General features: G+C 33.1%; 2 protein-coding genes across 4 annotated transcripts in view; one reads left to right on the top strand and one right to left on the bottom strand.

Moving 5' to 3' along the window:
• LOC129747269 (fatty-acid amide hydrolase 2) overlaps window positions 1–12,686 on the bottom strand; it is a 65,193-nt gene extending 52,507 nt beyond the window's left edge. Inside the window, exon 1 of the mRNA XM_055741384.1 lies at window positions 12,375–12,686. The gene's annotated coding sequence lies outside the window, so the exon portion shown is untranslated. The remainder of the gene's footprint in view (window positions 1–12,374) is intronic.
• LOC129747268 (cytochrome b5 reductase 4) overlaps window positions 1–20,524 on the top strand; it is a 257,924-nt gene that overhangs the window by 91,620 nt on the left and 145,780 nt on the right. The window contains exon 1 of one of the 3 annotated variants that reach the window (XM_055741383.1): window positions 11,652–11,982. The exons of the other annotated variants lie outside the window; for them this stretch is intronic. The gene's annotated coding sequence lies outside the window, so the exon portion shown is untranslated. Of the gene's footprint in view, window positions 1–11,651; window positions 11,983–20,524 lie in introns of those variants that run through there. 3 annotated transcript variants of the gene reach the window in all.

The raw sequence follows: 20,524 nt of genomic DNA, 5'->3' as shown, positions 1-20,524 counted from the left end.
TTTGTTAATCTTTTTAAAGTTTTGATTGGGATTACAAACAAAGTTTATCATTCCATATTAATGCAAAACTAAAAGTTATGAGGTTTGCTAATAATTTCTCTTGAATGCTCATTCATCCTATCACGAAAAACATTTAAAGGTTGCAAGGTATTTGACACAAAATTTGAGAAAGCCCGGCTCGGCCCGGTTGCCCAGATTTCGTTGAATTCTTCGCCCGGATTTTGCCCGAATTTATTAACTTAATTTTTAAAATGTAACAAAAAAACAAAAATAAGTTCTTACAATTTTTCATTTTCACGTTCAAAATTGAATTTTTATGGCAAGTTTTATCTTGATTTGTGTTCTGAAAGCCTCAAACACGATTTAACATCCGCTGATGTGGTTTGATGAGAAAAAAAAATATTCAAAATGTTTTCTTTTTGATTTGTTTGAATAATTCCGTGGTTTTGACCAAATTTTCTCGGATATTCCCTGGAATTTTGGTTTAACATTTTGACATAAAATGCTCGGATTTTGCCATACAGTTGCCTAGGTTTTTTCGGTTCCTTACGCCCGAAAAAAAAATCTGGGAACCTTATTTTAAACCCATCATTTTTTGAGGAAACTTGAATAGATTTAATCTTTTTTATTTTTCTTCAAATGATAACAACGTATTTTTCATCTTTTCATGTGTTATCTAATGAAATCCAATACCTCTAGCTTGTAAACTTATGTAAACGACCTCTTTTGAAGATTATCTCCCTTTTCAAGAAGGATGATCTCCCCATAGAATGGTATATTCAAGTTTTGTTTTGTACTTATATCATATCTGAATAAACTTCCGCTGAAACCTTGTTAAAGGCTTCCTCTGCATGTTTGAATGTGCATTTTCTCACTGTTTAGTTTTACACTGTTTTATGATAAGCTGTTTTAGATGTAGAAAGTTCCACTAATACTTGTAGTTATCAAAAAACACATATTCTTGAAACCGAAATCACCCATTTCATAATTTTATGGAAAATGTGTTATTAGAGTAACATTTCATTTTTTTTTAACACAACTATTCCATGAATTATCGTGTAAATATCAAAATCCTTAGAAATCATGCGTATGAATTCAAAGTACTAAATAGTTTGAATTTTCTCATAACTGGATGGTAGAATTGAACACGTTGATGATTAACAATAACTTAAAATTTATAAAATGACCAATGAAATCAAATTGTACAGAAATAACTACTTCAGATTTAATTACTAAAAACTTTCATGCGTTGGATTTGGTTTAAACTTTTTCCAAAAACGCCCATTTAATTGTCCTCTTTCAAATAAATTCCTGCACGGCAATCAAAGCATTGTGATCGCAGCTTTAGACTTCCAACCCTTAATTTAGTTTCTTTCCCTATGAGGAATTCCAAAAATATGAAAATGATTGGTTTCTAAAAGCTGGAACATTAGTTGTCAATTCAAATAATTATAAAACTGAAGAAGTGTATTCATAATGAGCATGAATCACTGTAAACATAATTTACACACTGCATATTCTTGTAGACTCTCAACGCCCCCAGCGGCGAAAAACCACTGTTCTAATCAATTTATTTGTAACAGGCAAATAGTATTTTGAATCCCAAAAGTAGACTATTATTTCATCCAAGAACCATGTGCTTGTGTCCATTCTTCTACAAACAGTAGAAGAATATGAAAAACGCCCGCCGAAAATTTCGTTATCAAACTTTCCATCATAAGCAGGCTTTGATTTGCTGTCCTGAACTTACACGTGAGCTCTGCTTGATGGTCGTTTCTAATGTCCAGCCCATGGTGATGGTGAAAATAACCCCGCCAAAGGAAAAATAATCGGTTTGCCAAAATGGGTGCCATGACTTTTAGTTTGTGGGAATAAAGACGAAAGTTGTATGGGAGGGTCCCTTTTCTTAGATGGGAGGGGCTCAAAAGTATTACTAAAACCTTACCATGGTCCAAATACATAACTGTACCAAATTTCAGGCTGATCGGTTAAGCGGTGTGGATTTGTATAAGGTGCATACAAACAAACATATATAGTCCAACTCATCTTTATATATTAGAAGATTATATATTTCAGAGGGAATGCGTCTGGGGTTAATCTGAAGAGACTATTGCAAGCGGAGTGTATTGCCAACCATTTTAGGTCTCTGAAGGTTGGATGCCTTCTCTCGACGAACCATCGGCCGTGGAAGCCCTAGAAGCAATTCAAAGGCCAAACCACACAGACATAGGCTGGACCTTGCTAACGATAGGGGAACTACACAGAACTACAGAAATTTGCTCAATAAGCATTGAATTTTTCAACCTCCGCTATGGGTGTAGCTAATATGCTTATACTAAACATAAAAATACTTTATGGAAAAATTTAACATGACTATAAGCAAATTATAAATTTTAAACATGAAAAAAAACCTGAAAACATCAGTCAGATGTGTGCTGATTTAAAATTGTGTCAGTAAAAAAAATATCCCATCTTTTTACACGATTGATGAGATACTCGTGCTACTTTTATACAATTGCCATGAACAGAAAAAGCTTCACTGAATCGAGTAATAAAGCAGAACGGGTGAATCCCACAATCGATTTTTAGCTCTCTAAACAAGCAAACGAAAATCAATCTAATTGTAACGTAAGGTTGTGAAATTGTTTAGCCTGTTCGGTGGGAAAAGTCGTGACAGTGAATGACATTTGTTACGTTACGTTGGTCATTCCCATCAAAACGTGACCCATCCACTATTATCTATTAAAATCAATTTTCATTCATTTTCAACTACGTTCTTGGGAAATATTCATTAGTCAGAGGGTGAGAGGACAAAATTTTTCATTAACATTTTTTTTTAAATTGTCGGAGGCCACTTCTGCAACAGCACTTATTTCCGCAAATATTCTGACTGTCTGCCAAACCCAGAGAGTAGGTACCTACCTAACACTGTTTCAGCCATTGCAATTGATTGTCAGCTCGAGTGCATCGCCGCCATTCATGTACGTAATCAAGCAAGTAGGTAGGTAATCCGAAACCACACATACTCAAACAGGCACTTTTCATTGCTGCACCGATGTGCCATGACAGGAAGAAAAGTAAAACGGAATGCCCGCGCACGAAACTGGAGCACGGAACTATTTTTAGAACCATTTTATTAAGTGATTGTAAATGGTTACACGGTCCTGCTGGCTGATGTTGTTTGTTAACTTAAGGGAAAGAAAATGCTTCTGCACTTCCTCATGTGAACGTTTGTTTGAGCTTCCTAAACATGAGTCAGTCAGTTAGGGTCTTCGCTTAGCTAGGTCCGGACTCCGGCCAGATGATGACATACACATGATGGCCGGTGTCATTAGCCTATTGAAAGCCTTAGCAAATGAATATTCATAAGTTAATCAACGCCAGACACGAACCTAGAGAAGTGACTGTTTGTAACAGAATCGATATCGGTTTCTGCTACCAAATACGACTATCTTTTACGAGTCAATAGTGGTAGCGGAACTGTTTTTGAGTTTCTTCAGAATAGAGGATCATGTAGATAAACGAAAAATTTAGTCTAATTCGGACATTGCAATCGAAAAATGATTTTATTTTACTTTCAATAAAAATTAAAAAGTAAAGATAAGTATCGAATTTTGACCGGAAATGGAACGATATATCATATCTTTCAATACCTTTCAACCACAAGAATGTTTCTAGTCCTTTACTTATTAACTTTCGTTCAAGTCCATTGAGTTGAAATTTTGCACAGGTTAGTTTTAGGGGCCAATGTACATGATGTATACATATGTTCGTTTTACGAAATTCTACATGACTCATTTCGCTGCTGCCCTCATCAACGTACGCGACAATATGATCCTGAAAATTGGCATTAATAGATGCGAGCAAATTACTAAAAACCGGATTGTTTTTGGATTAGTGCCATACACAGGATGATAATTTACAAAATATCATTTTTGAGCGAGTGGGATAGCAGTGATCTAGACTCAAACGAATGTAAAATTATCCGGTCCCGGAAACGTTTGAGAAAGGTTCTGATACACGGTAAACGATAATTATCGAGTTCAGTTATCATTTTACCGAGATCCTAACATGTGGAATTCGTTAATCTTTTAGGAACTTTTTCCATGGCAGGGAAGTGACAGCTAAGATCATCTGACAAAATTTTGACAGTTGTCAAAACGACAGCTTACCCGTTAGTGTTTACCGATATGCCTGTGTTCATTACCGAAAAGCCGGAACCAGAAATTAACCAAAGAACTAAATAAGCTCGATACTTTATTCCGAACAACCGGTACCATCGACCGAAATACCTTAAATTATTACCGAATCACCTGTAATTATTATCGAAATATCTGTAGCAATTACTGAAACACCGTGATTTTTTTACCGGAAAGCTATAGAAGTTTGGAAATATTTACCGAACAACCGTTAAATTTTCCTATAATTATTACCGAACTACCAATAAATATTACTGAAACATCGTTAAATATTTCCGAATTGTCATTAAATATTACCGAACTATCGACAAATGTTACCGAAAAAATTAAAAAAAAATCAGCAACCTTTACCGAAAGCTTGGTAATTCTTACCGACAGATCGGTAATTTATGCACAAATAGGTGTCATTTTTACCGAAATACCAATAATATTCACAGAAAACTCTAAAATTTGCTGTAATTTTCCCGTGAATCGTTCGGTAATTTCAGCTAATGCATAATGCACAATGCATATTACGCCTGATGATTCCGCAAGACGTTTTTTTTCTCGTCTGAACAACTAAAAACAAGTGAAAGAGTGAGTGAGCGTTCTACATCCTACTCATACAACACTAATCGAAATTTTGACGTTCATCTTATCTGGTACCTGTTTCACAGTCTACTGGGCGGTTTTTCTACAGAAAAGCCAATTTTTCCAAATCGCAGAATTGGTACGGTAAAAAAATACTCGGCGTTTTTTGTTTACTGTAAAGACTTTAAAGTTTGCACATTTTTTATTTGAAATCAATCGAAAAGGCATTCATTTTTATTTGAACATCGACATATGAGCATTTTAACTTGCGCTTTTCGGAGCTTCTCGTGCATTTCTCTAAAACTTTTCGGTTATTCTCACGTCCACCACTCGCAATGCTTAGATCGCAGTACTTTACAAGTTTATGTTTCTCCTCTTTTCATTTTCTTAAGATAACTACAGATGCTACTGGTTGGATAGCTCTATTTTTCGTAGCAAAAGTTAAGTTTTGAAGTTTTAGTACTCATATCCGCTAGGCAAATGTTAAAGTTCCTACTAATAGGTAGCAGCACTGGTAACCATGCAATATCAAATTTTCAAAAATCTCGGATGGATGTTTTTCAAAGACGTCAATTTTCTATTTCAAAACTCTTAGTACTAGTAACAATTACTGAGTACTAGAATCCTTCACCATTGATTTAAACTTGCGACGAGCCCTTTCATTTGAGCATACGTCCGCGATTTTTAAAAATTTACTATGATTCTTGTTACAGAAAGGGCTCTGTTGACTTTTCCTTCTAATTTTTAGAAAATTTACTTTTTCATAGTGACTAGTGCTACCAAGAACATTTACAGTTTTATAGCAGACTACTACATAGATTTTTGGTTTCATAAGAGGCTTAAGGAATCTAACTAATTTATCGGTGTTACTTGAGACTGGTAGCTTTTACTAGAACCCCCCAACAATGATTTTGATAATCCTCGCGACGAGCCCTTTCATTTGAAGTTTCGTCCAAGTTTTTCCAATATTTGCTATTTCATAGTTACTAGTGCTGGTAACTATTTCTAGTCGCTTGAACTATCTAACATTGATTTTTATAATCTTCGCGTCGAGCCGTTTGATTTGATGTTTGGTCGATAAAATTGCATAATCTTAAGATGTTCTTACTAGAAAGGACAGCACTTTTCATTTGATTTATGGAGCTGAATTCTTAGTTTGTGTTATTAATCTAAATTTTGGGTCGAAATTCTGAATATGAATTTTTTGAAATCTGAATCTGACTGAATCTGAATTAATTCTTTATCTGAATTTACTGTCTATTTTGGGGAGTTTTTTCGGCTTGCAGTCTTATTTTTAGCAAGTATTGATTTACGTTTCCAACGTTTCGATCCTTATTGGATCTTCTCTAGGGATTAAAAATATTGTTTATTCAGTTGTTCTGCTGATAAGAACTTATGCTTACTTATCGAAAAGATGCCGTTTTCTTGTGAGTGTCGATGCGGCTGGTCCTGTATAGCTTTCTTTTGATCTGTTTTCCGAATAATTTTAGTCAATTCGTGTTTTTAGATATAAAGTATAGTGTGTCGACCTACTGTGTACAGATGTTTACGGATTAAAATCCGTTTTTCTAGTGTTTTTTGTTAATTTAGTGAAATATCACTCTCTTAATCTGGCGAACGTGGGGTGCCCGAGAAATTGGAGAACGGTTGCCATGGACCGAGTGAGTTAAATATATGTTCGTCAATTTATGTCGTGAGATGGTATACTATGTAAATAAATAATAATCACTCATATATAAATATCGGCAATCTCACGATGCAGATAACAAAAACTTTGCGAACGGGTATGAAAACATAAAAATCGCTAGCAAACAGATTAAACGATTGGATTGTTTTTTCCTTCAGTTAAAGATAAAAACGCCATATTAAGAAAACACAAATGTAATTTACAAAATAAAGTGTGATGGAGAATGGAAACAAGCGATGAAAAATATAAGGCATGCTACATAGGACCTTCTAGCGTTAAACTGAAGCAGCTAATGTCCCAACATCGATGTCAAACAAACAAACTATAACGTTTAAGGGACCTTTGATTTGGGTTTTTTTTTATTATCTGACAATTTGCGCCGGGGGTCTTCGGATTTTCTCCAAAATTTAAAATTTTGTTTGTTTCAGTACCATGAAAAAACATGTGTTTTGCAGATTTTTAAGACTTTTATTTTTCGAGTTAAATAACGTTTGAGTTTTTTCGAAAAACAAATTACCTTCATTTCAAATGGCCATAACTTTGTCAATTTTCAACGCAGAATATGAAATAGCACATCAAAACGCATTAAAATTTTACCAGCTATCCAAATAAAATATTAACAAAAAATATATATTGATTCTCGTTATAAAATAAAGTAAATATTTTTAAAACAACGTCCAAAAGTACCGTCTGCACCACCAAAATTTTTGTACCATATTTAATTTTATAGTCCTATTAATTTCACAACATTCATCTGAAGACACCAAAGTGAACCAAAAACTCCTTCAAGAGTTATGAAAGAAACAGTGACAATAAATCTCTTTTTTAACGCCCAAAACAATCAATTTTCGAAAAACTGCACTCACACATAGAGACTTCTTTTACTATCGTACGCATGTGCACCGGGGGTTAAAATGCAATAAATACCATTTTATAATCGAATTCGTTTTACAATTTTCACCTGAAGACACCAAAATGAGCCAATCACTCCTTCAAGAGTTATGGAAGAAATAAGGACCATAATGTAGGCTTGCCAGATATTTTCAGAAAAAAGCGGGACATTTCACGAAAAAAAGCGGGACATAGCCGAAAAAAGCGGGACGTTTAAGAAAATATTTAAAAAACTTAATTGTGTAGCCAAATCTATACGATTATCATCAGCCAAAATTGTTCATAGAAAATACACTTTTACACTTTTTTTCCACCGCAGATTGATTTTTCTAATTTTTTCTAACATGACTTCCATTTAGATGGTTTTTTGCTATATGCACCGTTATTTTCCACGGTTCTACCGAATCAACACGTTTTTTGAGAGAAAATATTTCAAGTCGTACATGTAAACGGCGTATTCGATACCTCGTGAAAATCCTTTGTGTAATTTGTATAAAAATTAGTTGTTTGGTGATTTGTTTAAAAATTTGAAAACTCAAGAAAACTTTCATCCTAATATACTTCGGACAGTTGAGTTAAAAAAGCTGGTACAATATAAGGCAATTCAACTAAAATTACCGCGAAAGAATTAATCTCTTTAATTCATTAATCTATATTTTTTTGGAATCAACTTAAACAATATTTCTTCGTACACTGAACACTTAACGGAATCAGAGTCTTGCTATAATGCAAAGAGCTTCAGAGTTATTCAGTATTGTCAACTATGAAAAATGCTGCTTATTTTAGAAAAAAGTGTATTTGAAAGCATTTCTGTTTCCCACAGAATTCAATTTGAGACTAAAGTTTGATTTTTTCCTGTGTTAAACAGTTAACTTTGTGAAAGTTTTCCAAGAAAAAAAGCGGGACATTTTGAAGAAAAAGCGGGAAAGCGGGACATTCAACAAAAAAGCGGGACAAGTCCCGCTTTTGCGGGACGGATGGCAACCCTACCCTAATGTATTCTTGCGCCCGCGTCAGGGTATAACAATTCTCGCACAGTCACGCGCTTATACGCAGAACACCATTTACACAAACGTTCATTCTTAAGCATACCCTAGAAACGATTATATTCATTGAATGTTCTTTGATCTAATTTTTTCAAAAGAGAAGATAAATAACTTGTCAATAAAATAATATCTACGGCATTTTTTTAAAACTCTACACCTACACTGGATACCTCAATTTTAACAATGGTCGCATCGCTAATTTATGTACGTCCAATCGTGCAATTTTTGCGTACTTACTACATACTCTTTTTTGCGATTTATTCCAATTCATTATTTTTTGCAATATTTTTATTTTGTATATTTAAAATCCTTCATGTACAAAATAAATGTCCCAACCACCTTAAAGCAAACAGCTGATTAAAGGATGTTAAAATACTTTTGTATTGTTTAGCGCCGTTTACATTGCTGTATTTTGGGTAATTTTTGCACTCTTCGATAGAAACTCGTACTCGTACGATAGAAAAAGAAGTCCCTAAATATGAGTGCAGTTGTTCGAAAATTGTTAGTTTTGGACATTAAAAAAGAGATTTATTGTCACTGTTTCTTTCATAACTCTTGAAGGAGATTTTGGCCCACTTTGGTGTCTTCAGATGAAAGTTGTGAAATTAATAGGACTATAAAATTAAATATGTTTCAAAAATTTTGGTGGTGCAGACGGTACTTTTGGACGTTGTTTTAAACATATTTACTTTATTTTATAACGAGAATCAATATATATTTTTTGTTAATATTTTAATATTTACTGCCACATTACAACAACTGAAAACACAGTAAACATTAAGAAAGACAGCGAAAACATCCACTCTAGGTAAGAATTTTCCAATCACTCGGTAAAATAAGCGAGCTGTCCGATAAAAAATATACTCAGAAAAACTACACCATCAACGCCCATACACAACATCTGACTTGTGATCAAAATTAAATAAGTGAAAAGTTCGATGCCGTGGAGAGTTAATCACAAAAACACTAGACAAACGAATTTTTTTCCGCAAACATCTGTACGCAGTAAGTCGATACCAAACACATTGTATCTAAAAACACGAATTGACTTAAATTATTCGGAAAACAGATCAAAAGAAAGCTATACACGACCAGTCGAGTTGACACTCACAAGGAAGCAGTATCTTTTCGGTGAGAAAGCATAAATTATGATCAGCAGAACCAACTAAATCAACACTAGTTCTGGTCCCTGCAGAAGATTCAATAAGGATCGAAACGTTGGAAACGCTAATCAAGACGTCATTTTTGCTAAAACAAACTGACAAGACTGCAAGCTAAAAAAACATATTTCCAGTCAAATTTTCTACCACAAAAATAAAAATTTACTGACAGGATTCTGGAACTAGATTTGAAATCTGAATTCTCAATCTGCGCTTTAAATTTTAATTCTAAGTTTGAAATCTTTATCTTAATTTCTTATCAAAATTCTCAATCTGTATTCTGAACCTCAATAATGGATTACTAAAAAAGACATCACTTTCCATCGATAAGTCCGATACATTATGTAGGGGAGATGAGGGCATAACGAGCACCCGAGGCATAATGAGAACTACGCTTTTCTACGAAAGTGCGTATTTTCTTAAATAAATTTTCATGAGGATTTGTTTCGTACTTCCTATAGTATTAATTTTTCACAAAAAAAGGAATCTCCTTATCATCTTTACAGAGATATTAAAAAAAAAACTAGCTTGGTTCTCAAGTTACGAAAATATTATAATTTTTGAGCACCACGAAATAAGCTCTTATGATCTTAAAATAACCTTGATCTATAATGTACGCACTGCAACATGATGTACACATTGTTTCGCAATTTTTTCCATCAAAAATTTTTTGATTTTTCACTTTAATCAATTTTAAAACACGTTTTTACTTAAATTTGTTGACTAGGGGCATATAGAGCACCATATTATCGAGGCATAATGAGCATTTTCTGCCGTAGAATCTAGCAGCGAATTAAAATTGATTTATAGCGCCACACCTTGACTAGTTTTCATCCGACAATTTAGCCTATTGGTAAGGTGTCGGAGAGGTAAAAAGACTAGAGTTAGATTTCTGTTCGAGGTGATTTTTTTCCATTCACAATTCATGATCGATTTTTTTATTGTTACATTATACGGCTAGTAGCATCATCCTCCGAACAAAGCACTTAATGTATGAGCGTGCGTGAATTGTTTGTAATCTACAAACAGACCTAGATTATTTTGTTATTGCTTTGTTTGATGAATCTACGACTCACCTGACTTCATCGAATTGAATTCGCTGCTAGATTCCCCGGCAAAAACGCACATCTTGCTCTGATTAATGGTGCTCATACTGCCTCAGGGGGGGTTCTCATTATGCCTCCACAGTGGCTGGTTTTCAGCTTTTGGCAAAATTTTTTAAAATGCATTTTTTAACGTTTTCATCTAGTTTTTCACGTTTCAGCCCGTTAGGGAATAGGCTATTCAAGTGTCTGAACACGAAACAATAATGTAACCTCCATATTATAGCTATTTTCTATGGTTAAATAACCGTTTTCCTTAAGGTGGCCATTATGCCCCCATCTCCCCTAACATATATAAATTACGGTGATTAATCTCTTCATAAAATTAAAACTTTAGCTTAAAAAATATTAATAAAAAAAATCATTGGTTCTAACTTTCTATCAGCCATAATTTTAATGATAATTTTGATATGATCTCGCTAAAAAGGACATCACTTTTCACCGATAAGGCCTATAAATTAAGCAACAAAAATAATGGATTAAAAACCTGTGTCTGGTTTTTAAGTCTTGATTATTTGTATTGTTCCTAATTTAAATTTTATTGTTATAATTTTTTCAAGATTTTGATATCTAGACCACTTATGTAAAATTTAAATCATTTCTTTCATTCCAGTTCACTTGTGTAAATAAAAAAATAATTATGTTGTCAGAGGTTGATAAACATTAATCCTCTACAAAGTACGATATGATGTCATAAATACCATCGCAACCGGTCACTCGCTTTGTCATTCGCGAGTCACAAACACCGTCGTGCGTGATAACCGACCGGACGGCGCAAAATTATTCGTCATCGTCTCTGGATAATCGACCACCACAGACCGGCGAGACAGTGTTGCCAATATAGTAAATTCACCCCTTTTTTATTGAATAAACGGTGCCACCACTTCTTCAATACTTTTATTGACGATTCATAAAACTCGATGTGTTCCTCTTGAATCAGTCAACCTTGAGCCAGAGTCGAGTCGCGTAATAATCTTCGCTCTCCCTGGTTTGCACCCTCTCTTGTTTGTGCTGTTGCTTCTGTTCCCTACAACTCTCTCTCCGCAAAATTCCCGATAACTACCCGCGATAGTCCCTTCCCGTGTTGCGCGACCGAAGAAAGAAGAAGAAAAACCTCCAAGGTACAATCACACATTTCAAGGTCTTTTCATCACACGGGGAGATTTTGCACCTCTTCTCGTTTCGGATAGAATCTGCGGTGGTTTCGGTTAGTTCGGTGCGGTGATTTTTTTTTCGCGACTTCTCGAAACGACACTGTGCTCCGAAATCAACAAGTTCCCGAGATTTTTTTTCGTTCCGCCAGACGCCTCGCCATACCATAAGAAGGTGAATAATTTAGCATAATGTTTTGCGGGACTCAATCGTGACCGTATCTCATCATCCCATTCCTTCGGTAGAAAAGACTCAGATGTGGTTTTTTCCTGCTTTCATTAGTTTTGGTCGGTTGCTAATTCATAACTGTTTTGGAAGAAATAATGCAAAAGACTCTTTTTTTTGCTCGCTACTGCATAATCCGTCACACTTAGTGCTTGAGGAGGTATGTTGTGCTCTAATCAAAGCAACCCGAGCGTGAACGAGAACTCGCTTCGCAAATAGTCACCTATGTATATGATAATCTCTCCAGTAGTGTTTGCACGATTAAAAAAACATCGCTCACTCAGATCTAAGTTGGTAATTGGTTCTACAAGTGAAAATCAAGTTAGCAGTGCTATTTTTACCTTGCCAAATATTTCCACCGACCCGTACAACGTTCACTACTTTCTCGTGTTATTCCGTTCGAACGACACTGCACTTTGAAAACATAAGCTTCTATTCTGACATATGTTTCATCCACGAAAACCGGCTGTCATCAATTATCACAGTCATTAATGTGAACACCACAACGCCACAACCCAATAACAGCAACAACAAAAACAACTCAATACACACTCTCACGCAACAGTGTAGAAAAATCCGCGACCGCGAAAATCACGATCGTACAAGTGTCACACACGGCACGTCCGATTCCGGCCGACGGGAGAACCTGAATAATACTTCAGTCGGCGATGCGATGATCCATCCACATCTCCTCTACACGTGCATATACGTAGAAATTTGTTTTGTTTGTTTTTCTACCAGTCGCGGTTCTCTCGGTGTTTGGCGGTAGTAGTAGGTGTTGTGCTTGTTGCAAAGTTGAGGGCTACAGACACTCAAAATACTGTCATGTTGCTCTTTGTATGAGAGGGTTTGTTCGCAACAAAATTTGAACACTTCTTCGCACTTTTAGGAAAATGGGATATTGTTATTGTCGAGCAAATAATGTTTGATGGTTGCAATTTGAGAATATAAAGCATTTAATGGTACCATTATTTGTCATTATTTTTTTTAAATATTGCAAAGATACGTTTTCTGTTATCTACTTAACATTTATGTAGATTTTAAGTTGAAAATGAGGTGGCAAATTTCTGTGAATTTCATCATGTAGCCTTTAGGTGAAAATTTTTTTGAGTGTAGATATTTTTGTTAACCCTAATCCGCTCTTGAGTGTCATTATAGGTATATGACACTATTGGAAGTTTGGCGACTTGTAACTTTATTTGGGTACATCCAAATAATACAATTTCTTCGGGGACCCTCAATGAATTCGTGAAATCTTTAATTTTGCATCATTAGTATTTCTATGGACGCACCTTGAAAGCCCAGGAAAAAAATTCCCTAATCAGAACTTGAGTGTCTAAAATACGTAAAAAATATTTTGGGACTGAAATTGGAACACTAAAAATGTAACCGCTGGTGAGCAAAGAAATTTCGATTTAAAAAAATCATGATCATCCATATTTTCCTTACGGAATGTAAAGTGTACTCTGAAATGTAAAGCTTCTATGAAAAAAAAATATTCATATTGAAATGAATGAACTTCAGAATTCAATAGATTCTAAAAAATATGAAAAAAAAAAAACGATTCATTCAGAATTTTTCCGGTTTCGATTCAAGATTCCAGGTTTTTTCCCGGTTCTATTTTCCCGTTTTTTTCTGGTTCGCTGGCCACCCTGTAAAATGCATTTGAAAAAGCTAACCCTCCTCCGTCCCTGAAATTTTTACCAGTTACAGTCCCTGAAGTGCTAATTCGACACTCCTGACTAAAACCAATATATCTCTCTTGTTTCCCAACCGATATTTACAAAATTTATAGTTTTGGAAGCCTTTAACTTATGAATACTTAGAAAGTATTTCACTGTTTTATTTTTCATGTTTTTGTAAAGTATCGCAGCGCTTATGTGATTACACCACTAGAATCAATATTAAATTGGCTTTCTGTTGATAATAAATTTTATGCGGAAAACTGGCGTTAATATACTCAAAATTCAGTGCAAAGTTGAATTTAAGTGCAAGAAAATCTGAAAAATTGCAAATTTACAAAACGTTAGAGCTATTTTCTCCATTAACAATTTGTCGAAAATTCTATGTTTCGTATATTGACAATATGAAAATGCAAAAATGTGGCAAATAACGTCAACTTTCTAATCTTCTTTTAAAAAATTATCTAGTGTGACTTAAACAACACTCATCGCTTAAAACCGCTTTAAATATCTCTCTTGCTTCTCGACTGATTTTTATAAAATTTATAGTTTTGAAAATCTTGCAGTGTAACTCAAATATGTTTTTTAGGCATTATTCACCAACAACACTTAAGTTTTCTGATTTTCAAAATCTAAGAAAAAAGTGTCCAAAAAAGCTGAAGTTAGAAGCCATACGTTGCACATAAGGATTTTTTTTTATTTTTTAGGATCATGACCAGAAAAAAAGTAAAAAAGTGTTGAAAACCCGTACTTTTCAATCAATAAACCGTTAAAATTGTTTAAGTCACACCAGATAAATTTTTAAAAGAAGATTAGAAGTTGACGTTATTTGCCACATTTTTGCATTTTTAGGTTGTCAAAATACGAAACATAGAATTTTCGATAAATTGTTAATGGAGCTATTTTTCTAACGTTTTATCAATTTGCTGTTTTTTTCAGATTTTTTTGCACTTAAATTAAACTTAGCACTGGATTTTGAGTATTTTGATGCAAGGTTTCCGCATAAAATTTATTATCAACAGAAAGCCAATTTAATACCGATTCTAGTGGTGTAATTCAATAAGCGCTGCGATATTTTACAAAAATATGAAAAATCAAAATGTGAAATGCTTTCCCAATTTTCATAAGTTAAAGGTTTCCAAAATTATAAATTTTGCAATAATCGCTTGGGAAACAAGAGAGATACATATATTGGTTTTAGTCAGGAGTACCAAATTGTCAACGGGTAACGGGTAAAAATTTCAGGGACGGAAGAGGGTTAACATCTTCAAATGAATTTTGCATTAGATAATTTATTAGGTGTATTTTTAAATCTATTCAAATTAAAAGAAAAAAAAAACAAAAAACAAGGTCGGCAAAAAAACCCGATAGTAATCAAAACCATGCAAATAACTGTTAGTAAACAAGAAAACAAACATAAAATATGGTAGAGATTTAAATGACAAAAAATATTAAGCGATCATGACGAAAATCATACAATACATATTTGAATATTCTATTAAAAAATTAATCATTTTTTAATTTAGTAGTTTTTGTTTTTTTTTGTAAATTTTGTCTTTCATGTGTTTTGAAACAATTTTGCCATTTTTGTCAATTTTTTAACTGTACCATTTTAGTAAATTTGACATTTCTAAAATTTTTGTCATTTTCAACATTTCCATCCGATCAGATAAGATTAGATCATGATGGATTGAGCCAAAAATCGGAGGTTAGTACAAAAACGTTAGAAAGCGAAATTTGCTTACAAAAATCATAAATATCAAATTGGGGAAATCGTAATGTTCCGAAAAATTCAGGGTGGCCAGCGAGCCGGGAAAAAATCGGGAACTCAAAATGAAACCGGGAAAACCGAGAAAGAACCTGGAATTTGTAATCAAAATCGAGTAAATTTGCCAAAGATCGTCTTTCCCGTACACAAACTTATTGAATTTTAAAGGTCATTCCTTTCATCGCTAAGATTTTTCTCGCAGAAGCTTTTCATCACATATTCACTTTTCGTGTTGGCCAATTATATGGAAAAGTGGAAAAATCGGGATATAAATTTCATTGAAAATAATATAAAGAGAAGGCGGGAATTTAAAAATAAAATCGAGATTTTTGAGCTCGGCGAATACATTGCATAACTCAACTTTAATAATTTTGATCAAGTAAAAATTATATATTTTGTATGTTAATGCAATTCCTTTACGAAATTCAGGAAAAATAGGAAAAAAAATCTAGATGAAGAAATGATTGTGAATAACAGATTTTTTGATAATAATTCGATTTTTAGGTTGTGATGTGGATTCATCCTAGAAATCAGTAATGAATGAAATCAAATCTCAAAAACTAAGTTTAATATCTTTTTATGAAGGGAATTATTAATCACTGGCCCAGAATTAATGATGTTCGAAATTTTTTCAGACGCCCATTTTTTCAGAAAAAACACGTTTTGCTGTATCGAAACTTGAAATCAGCAGAAATGTATCGAAAGCATTTAAAATGTACCGTGAACAATTTTGAAAATTTTGACCTAAAATCGAATGAATTTTGTGAACGAACAAACGAATCCAGTTATGCATTAACGTTTTCCTTAATCATATGTAGGATATCAATTTTTGTTCACGAAAAGCAAAGTTTTTAAATGTCTTATGATTAAAGGTTTTTTTTTATTTATCATTTGATTAGATAATCATAGCACACGTTTTCATTATAACCAAATTTTGGTTTTTTAAAAACATTTTTATTAGATTAATATTGTAATATAGGGTTGCCAGAATTTTTTTAGCCCGTATCCCAGCCGGACAAACCGATCAATTTTATATAAAATTGACCATTTGATTTTAAAAGTGACGACCATAATCCGCGCAAAGTTTGGGCAAATGAAATTACTCAACATAAATCAAGGAAAAAAAATTGAAAATTTTTGAATTCTTCATCTAAACTCATCAAAAGAGTTTGAATCGTATTTGAGACTTCCAGAAAACCTTTCATTACTATTTTTATAAATTTGCTCAAATAAACTTCGTTTAGGAGTTGTTCTTTGTTTTTTTTTTTTTTTGATTTGCCATATAAAACTAATAAGTTTTTCAATGAAATCCGGGCAACCGGGCAATCTGGCAATCTTATTCTTATAATAACCTAGTTTTTTTTATTTGTGTCATATATACAAAATACCGTGGTGATTATCAAAAAGTGTCAATACAATATTCAATGCGAGAATCGAAATAAAATTTATGGTTGCCAGATTGCTCGGTTTTATCTGGGTTTGCCCGGATATTTAATACAAAATTTGGGAAAAGTCCAGCCCAGCACGGTTGTCCGGAATTATTTAAAAAATGCTCAGGATTTAGCTCGGATTTATCCACTTCATTTGGTAAATCTACAAAAAAAAAACAAATTGTGCTGAAGAACTTTTTTATTTATGCCTCCAAAACGAAATTGTTTTAGCAAGTTTTATAAAAATATTCATGAAAGTTTTTTTTTAAACCTAAAATACGATTCAAAATCTGTTGATATGTTTTAATGAAAATATTTTTTTCCATTTTTTTCTTGATTTTTGTTGAGTGATTTCTGAGTTTAAACAAAATTTGCCCGGATATTTTCCGGATTTTTTATCGTCAATTTGAATTCAAAAGCCTGGATTTTGCCAGGTTTTTCATAAAAATTGTCCGGATACGTGCAGAAAAAAAATCGAGCTACCTAGAACGAAGAAAATTCAGCAAAAAATATTTTAAAGAATTGCAAATGGAAGATTAAAAATAGAACATCAATCAGTAGCAATAAACGTTAAACTTGAGTTAGCCATCGAAAGTTTTATTAAAAATTCGAATTATGAATCCTAATTTAAAGTAAGGTATTTATTTATGGATCCGTTATTCAATCCGAAATTTATAAGCCATGGTTATATTTTAAATTTCACAATTCAATTACCAGAACCCAATAGAAAAAATTTAGTATGAGGACAAAAAAATTAACAAACTTTTTATCGGAACCTCAACATGAAATTTTGAAAATACCACATGGCATCATATATCAAAATCATCTTTGAATAAAAAAAAACTAAAATCGAAAATAAAAACATCACCGTAATCTGAAAAACCTTTGAATTTCAATATTGAATGACAGGAAATTTGGATCTTTCTAAGACTTTAAAGTAAAACTTATTTAAATTTCTACTTTTTCGTAAAAAAAAAACCAGATCAACTTATTTATTTGAATACTTTAAAACAAGGGAAATCATAAGATCTCAACCGAGAAAACCGGGAATTTGAAAATGGAAACTGGCTGGCCACCCTTTTATTTCAAAACGACTTAAAAAAACTGCATAAAACATTGAGACCGGGTTAGATAAAAAAAAGCTTTGCCCAAAAAACGGACTAGGTCAACAGTTCAAAAACGGGTCGCAGTGCTTTGGAAAAAAAAAGTCTGAGATCTGGCTTCCGAAATCAAAATACTTATTTCAAACCTCATTTCATACTCAAAAATCCTTTTTTTATAAGAATAAAAATTTAATTTACACAAACATTACAGCTTAATTTGTAACATTTTTATCATTTTTTTTTTTAAATTTTGTCATTTTTGTTTTTATTCGTCATTTTTTCGGCATAGCCACTTTTCTGTTATTGGTCATTTTTTGTCACTATTGTCATTTCTTTTTTTTTTTTTTTGACATTGTGTCATTTTTGTCACATTTATTATTTTGCCATTTTGGTCGTTTTTGTCATTTTGGTCGCTAATGCCATTTTTGTAATTTTGGCATTTGTGTCATTTTTAAAATTTGTTGTCAGTTTTTATCATTTTGTCCCTTTTGTTTGTTTTTACCATGTTTGCCATTTTTTTGGCAGTTTTTGCCTTTTTATCCTTTTTATCATTTTTGTTAATTTTATCATTTTTTATCATTTTGTCGTTAAAATATATTTTTTGCTTTTCTTGCAATTCTGCCATCTTTTGTCATTTTTGTCGTTTTGTGATTTTTGTTGATTTTATCATTTTCTCATTTGTTACCTCTACCATTTTTATCTTCTTTGTCCAGTTTTGTCATTTTTTTTAAATTTGTTCAAAAACTGTTTGATAATTTTGTAAGTTTTTCCAATTTTTTTATTTTTGATTTTAACTTTACGAATTTCTATTTTTAAAACATTTTATTATTGGAAAAACCGTTGTTGAAAATAAGCGAAACTTTTCAATCAGAAACTATTTGAAAATTAATATATTTACCATATTGACATTCATATGAGAGATAATATGTTTGGAGCAAGTTGGGAGTAATTTTAGAAGTCCTTCGACTGCCCATAAAGTCTAAAAGAGTCGATATTCTAACAAAAAGTTTCGAATTGAGCTGACATTTCTACAGCTTTTTGGAGACGGTGAACCAAATACGTAGGTCCCTCAAGACTTTCATCATCAAATCAAAATGCCTTCTTCAGATTTTGTTGAACAAACTGCCCTACTTCTCTTAGTAGTAATTTAATGTTAACATTTGCAACATTTTGTGGCGTTCTGATCGTTAAAAATCTTGGAAAGTCCGATTGAAAGACTTAAAAGCAGCTGAAAATCAACGTTGCGACCAAAATTCATGAGCTAAATTGTTCTTGATGTCCTAGAAGATCTAACAGGGAGCTAAAATTTTAATATAAGTGAGAATGATTAATTCCATGAAGGTATGAGAGGGGTTTATCAAAGCGCCATCTGGCGGAGAAGTGATAAAGAAGGTCAATTTTTCTGTTTGATTTGCCCAACAAACAAAAAAAACGACCAAATATCGTGTCTTTATGAGAAAAAAAAGCTGCCACCGATAAAATGAACAAAATTCGATGGTTAAATCGTGCGCAAAATCGTAGATCCTTTAGAGAGGTGAAAATTTGAAAAATTTCGTGGAGTAAATCGACACGGACTTTGTAGCGGCACTTGGGAGATCTCCTGTCAAACATTTTTAATTGAAAAGCGTAGCTTGAATGTTCCGGAGAAGAACGAGGAGAAAAATTAGAAATAAAAACTATATCTAGTACTAAATTTGGCTGACGATCTGTGGAAGATTCAAATCAATAAGTAATATATATCGATTGGCCGATTAACGGCCGAATATACCAAAAAAGGCCTACAAAAGTGACCGTATTCCTTCCATGGCAAAGATTTCTCAAATATAATATTGAATTTTTGTTGAAACTGGTGGAGGAGTAATAAAAAGTTTATAGTGTTGTTTTTTTGTAGAAGGTGGACAATCTGCTTAACTTGTCATAACTTCGATAAAATAGAAAGTGTTAAGTTATTTTGAAGGTCGCTCCAGCAAATCAAAAATGTTAACAAAATAGCCTTGATTAAAAAAACGGTAGTTCATAGTGTGCAATATAGATGGCAAATGTGTTGCCCAAAATTTCCAGTCATTAAACTTTTTCATTAGACGGTATCCGAAAACTACTTGACAGGATGCTACAAAATTATGCACATGTAAACATTATATTACTAGGTAGTATCTCTGAAAATTTTATCAATTTTCATTCATCCGCTGAAATGTTATCCACAGATGATAGTGTTGCATTTTTTTCGAACACAGTCCTTATATTAGGTTGACAGGGTTGCCAATTTTTTTTTTAATCAGGGAACTGGTGAAATAAAAATAAGGCTAAATCAGAATACGCTAAAGTAACGGAAACTTCGCTGGAAGTGACGACCTTTTTTCCACATTTCCACTTTTTCACTTCAGCAATTGTACCTAATCAAATTCCTTACCACCCATTTTTCGTCACATTCGCCAAAATCAGGCAAAATCAGGCATATTTTCAAAAATCAGGGAAATTCAATGGCTTATCAGGTTGTCAGATTGAGGC

This window comes from Uranotaenia lowii, chromosome 2 (genome assembly GCF_029784155.1).
Source record: "Uranotaenia lowii strain MFRU-FL chromosome 2, ASM2978415v1, whole genome shotgun sequence".
Classification (NCBI taxonomy): domain Eukaryota; kingdom Metazoa; phylum Arthropoda; class Insecta; order Diptera; family Culicidae; genus Uranotaenia; species Uranotaenia lowii.
This window is presented reverse-complemented; position numbering and strand designations above follow the sequence as displayed.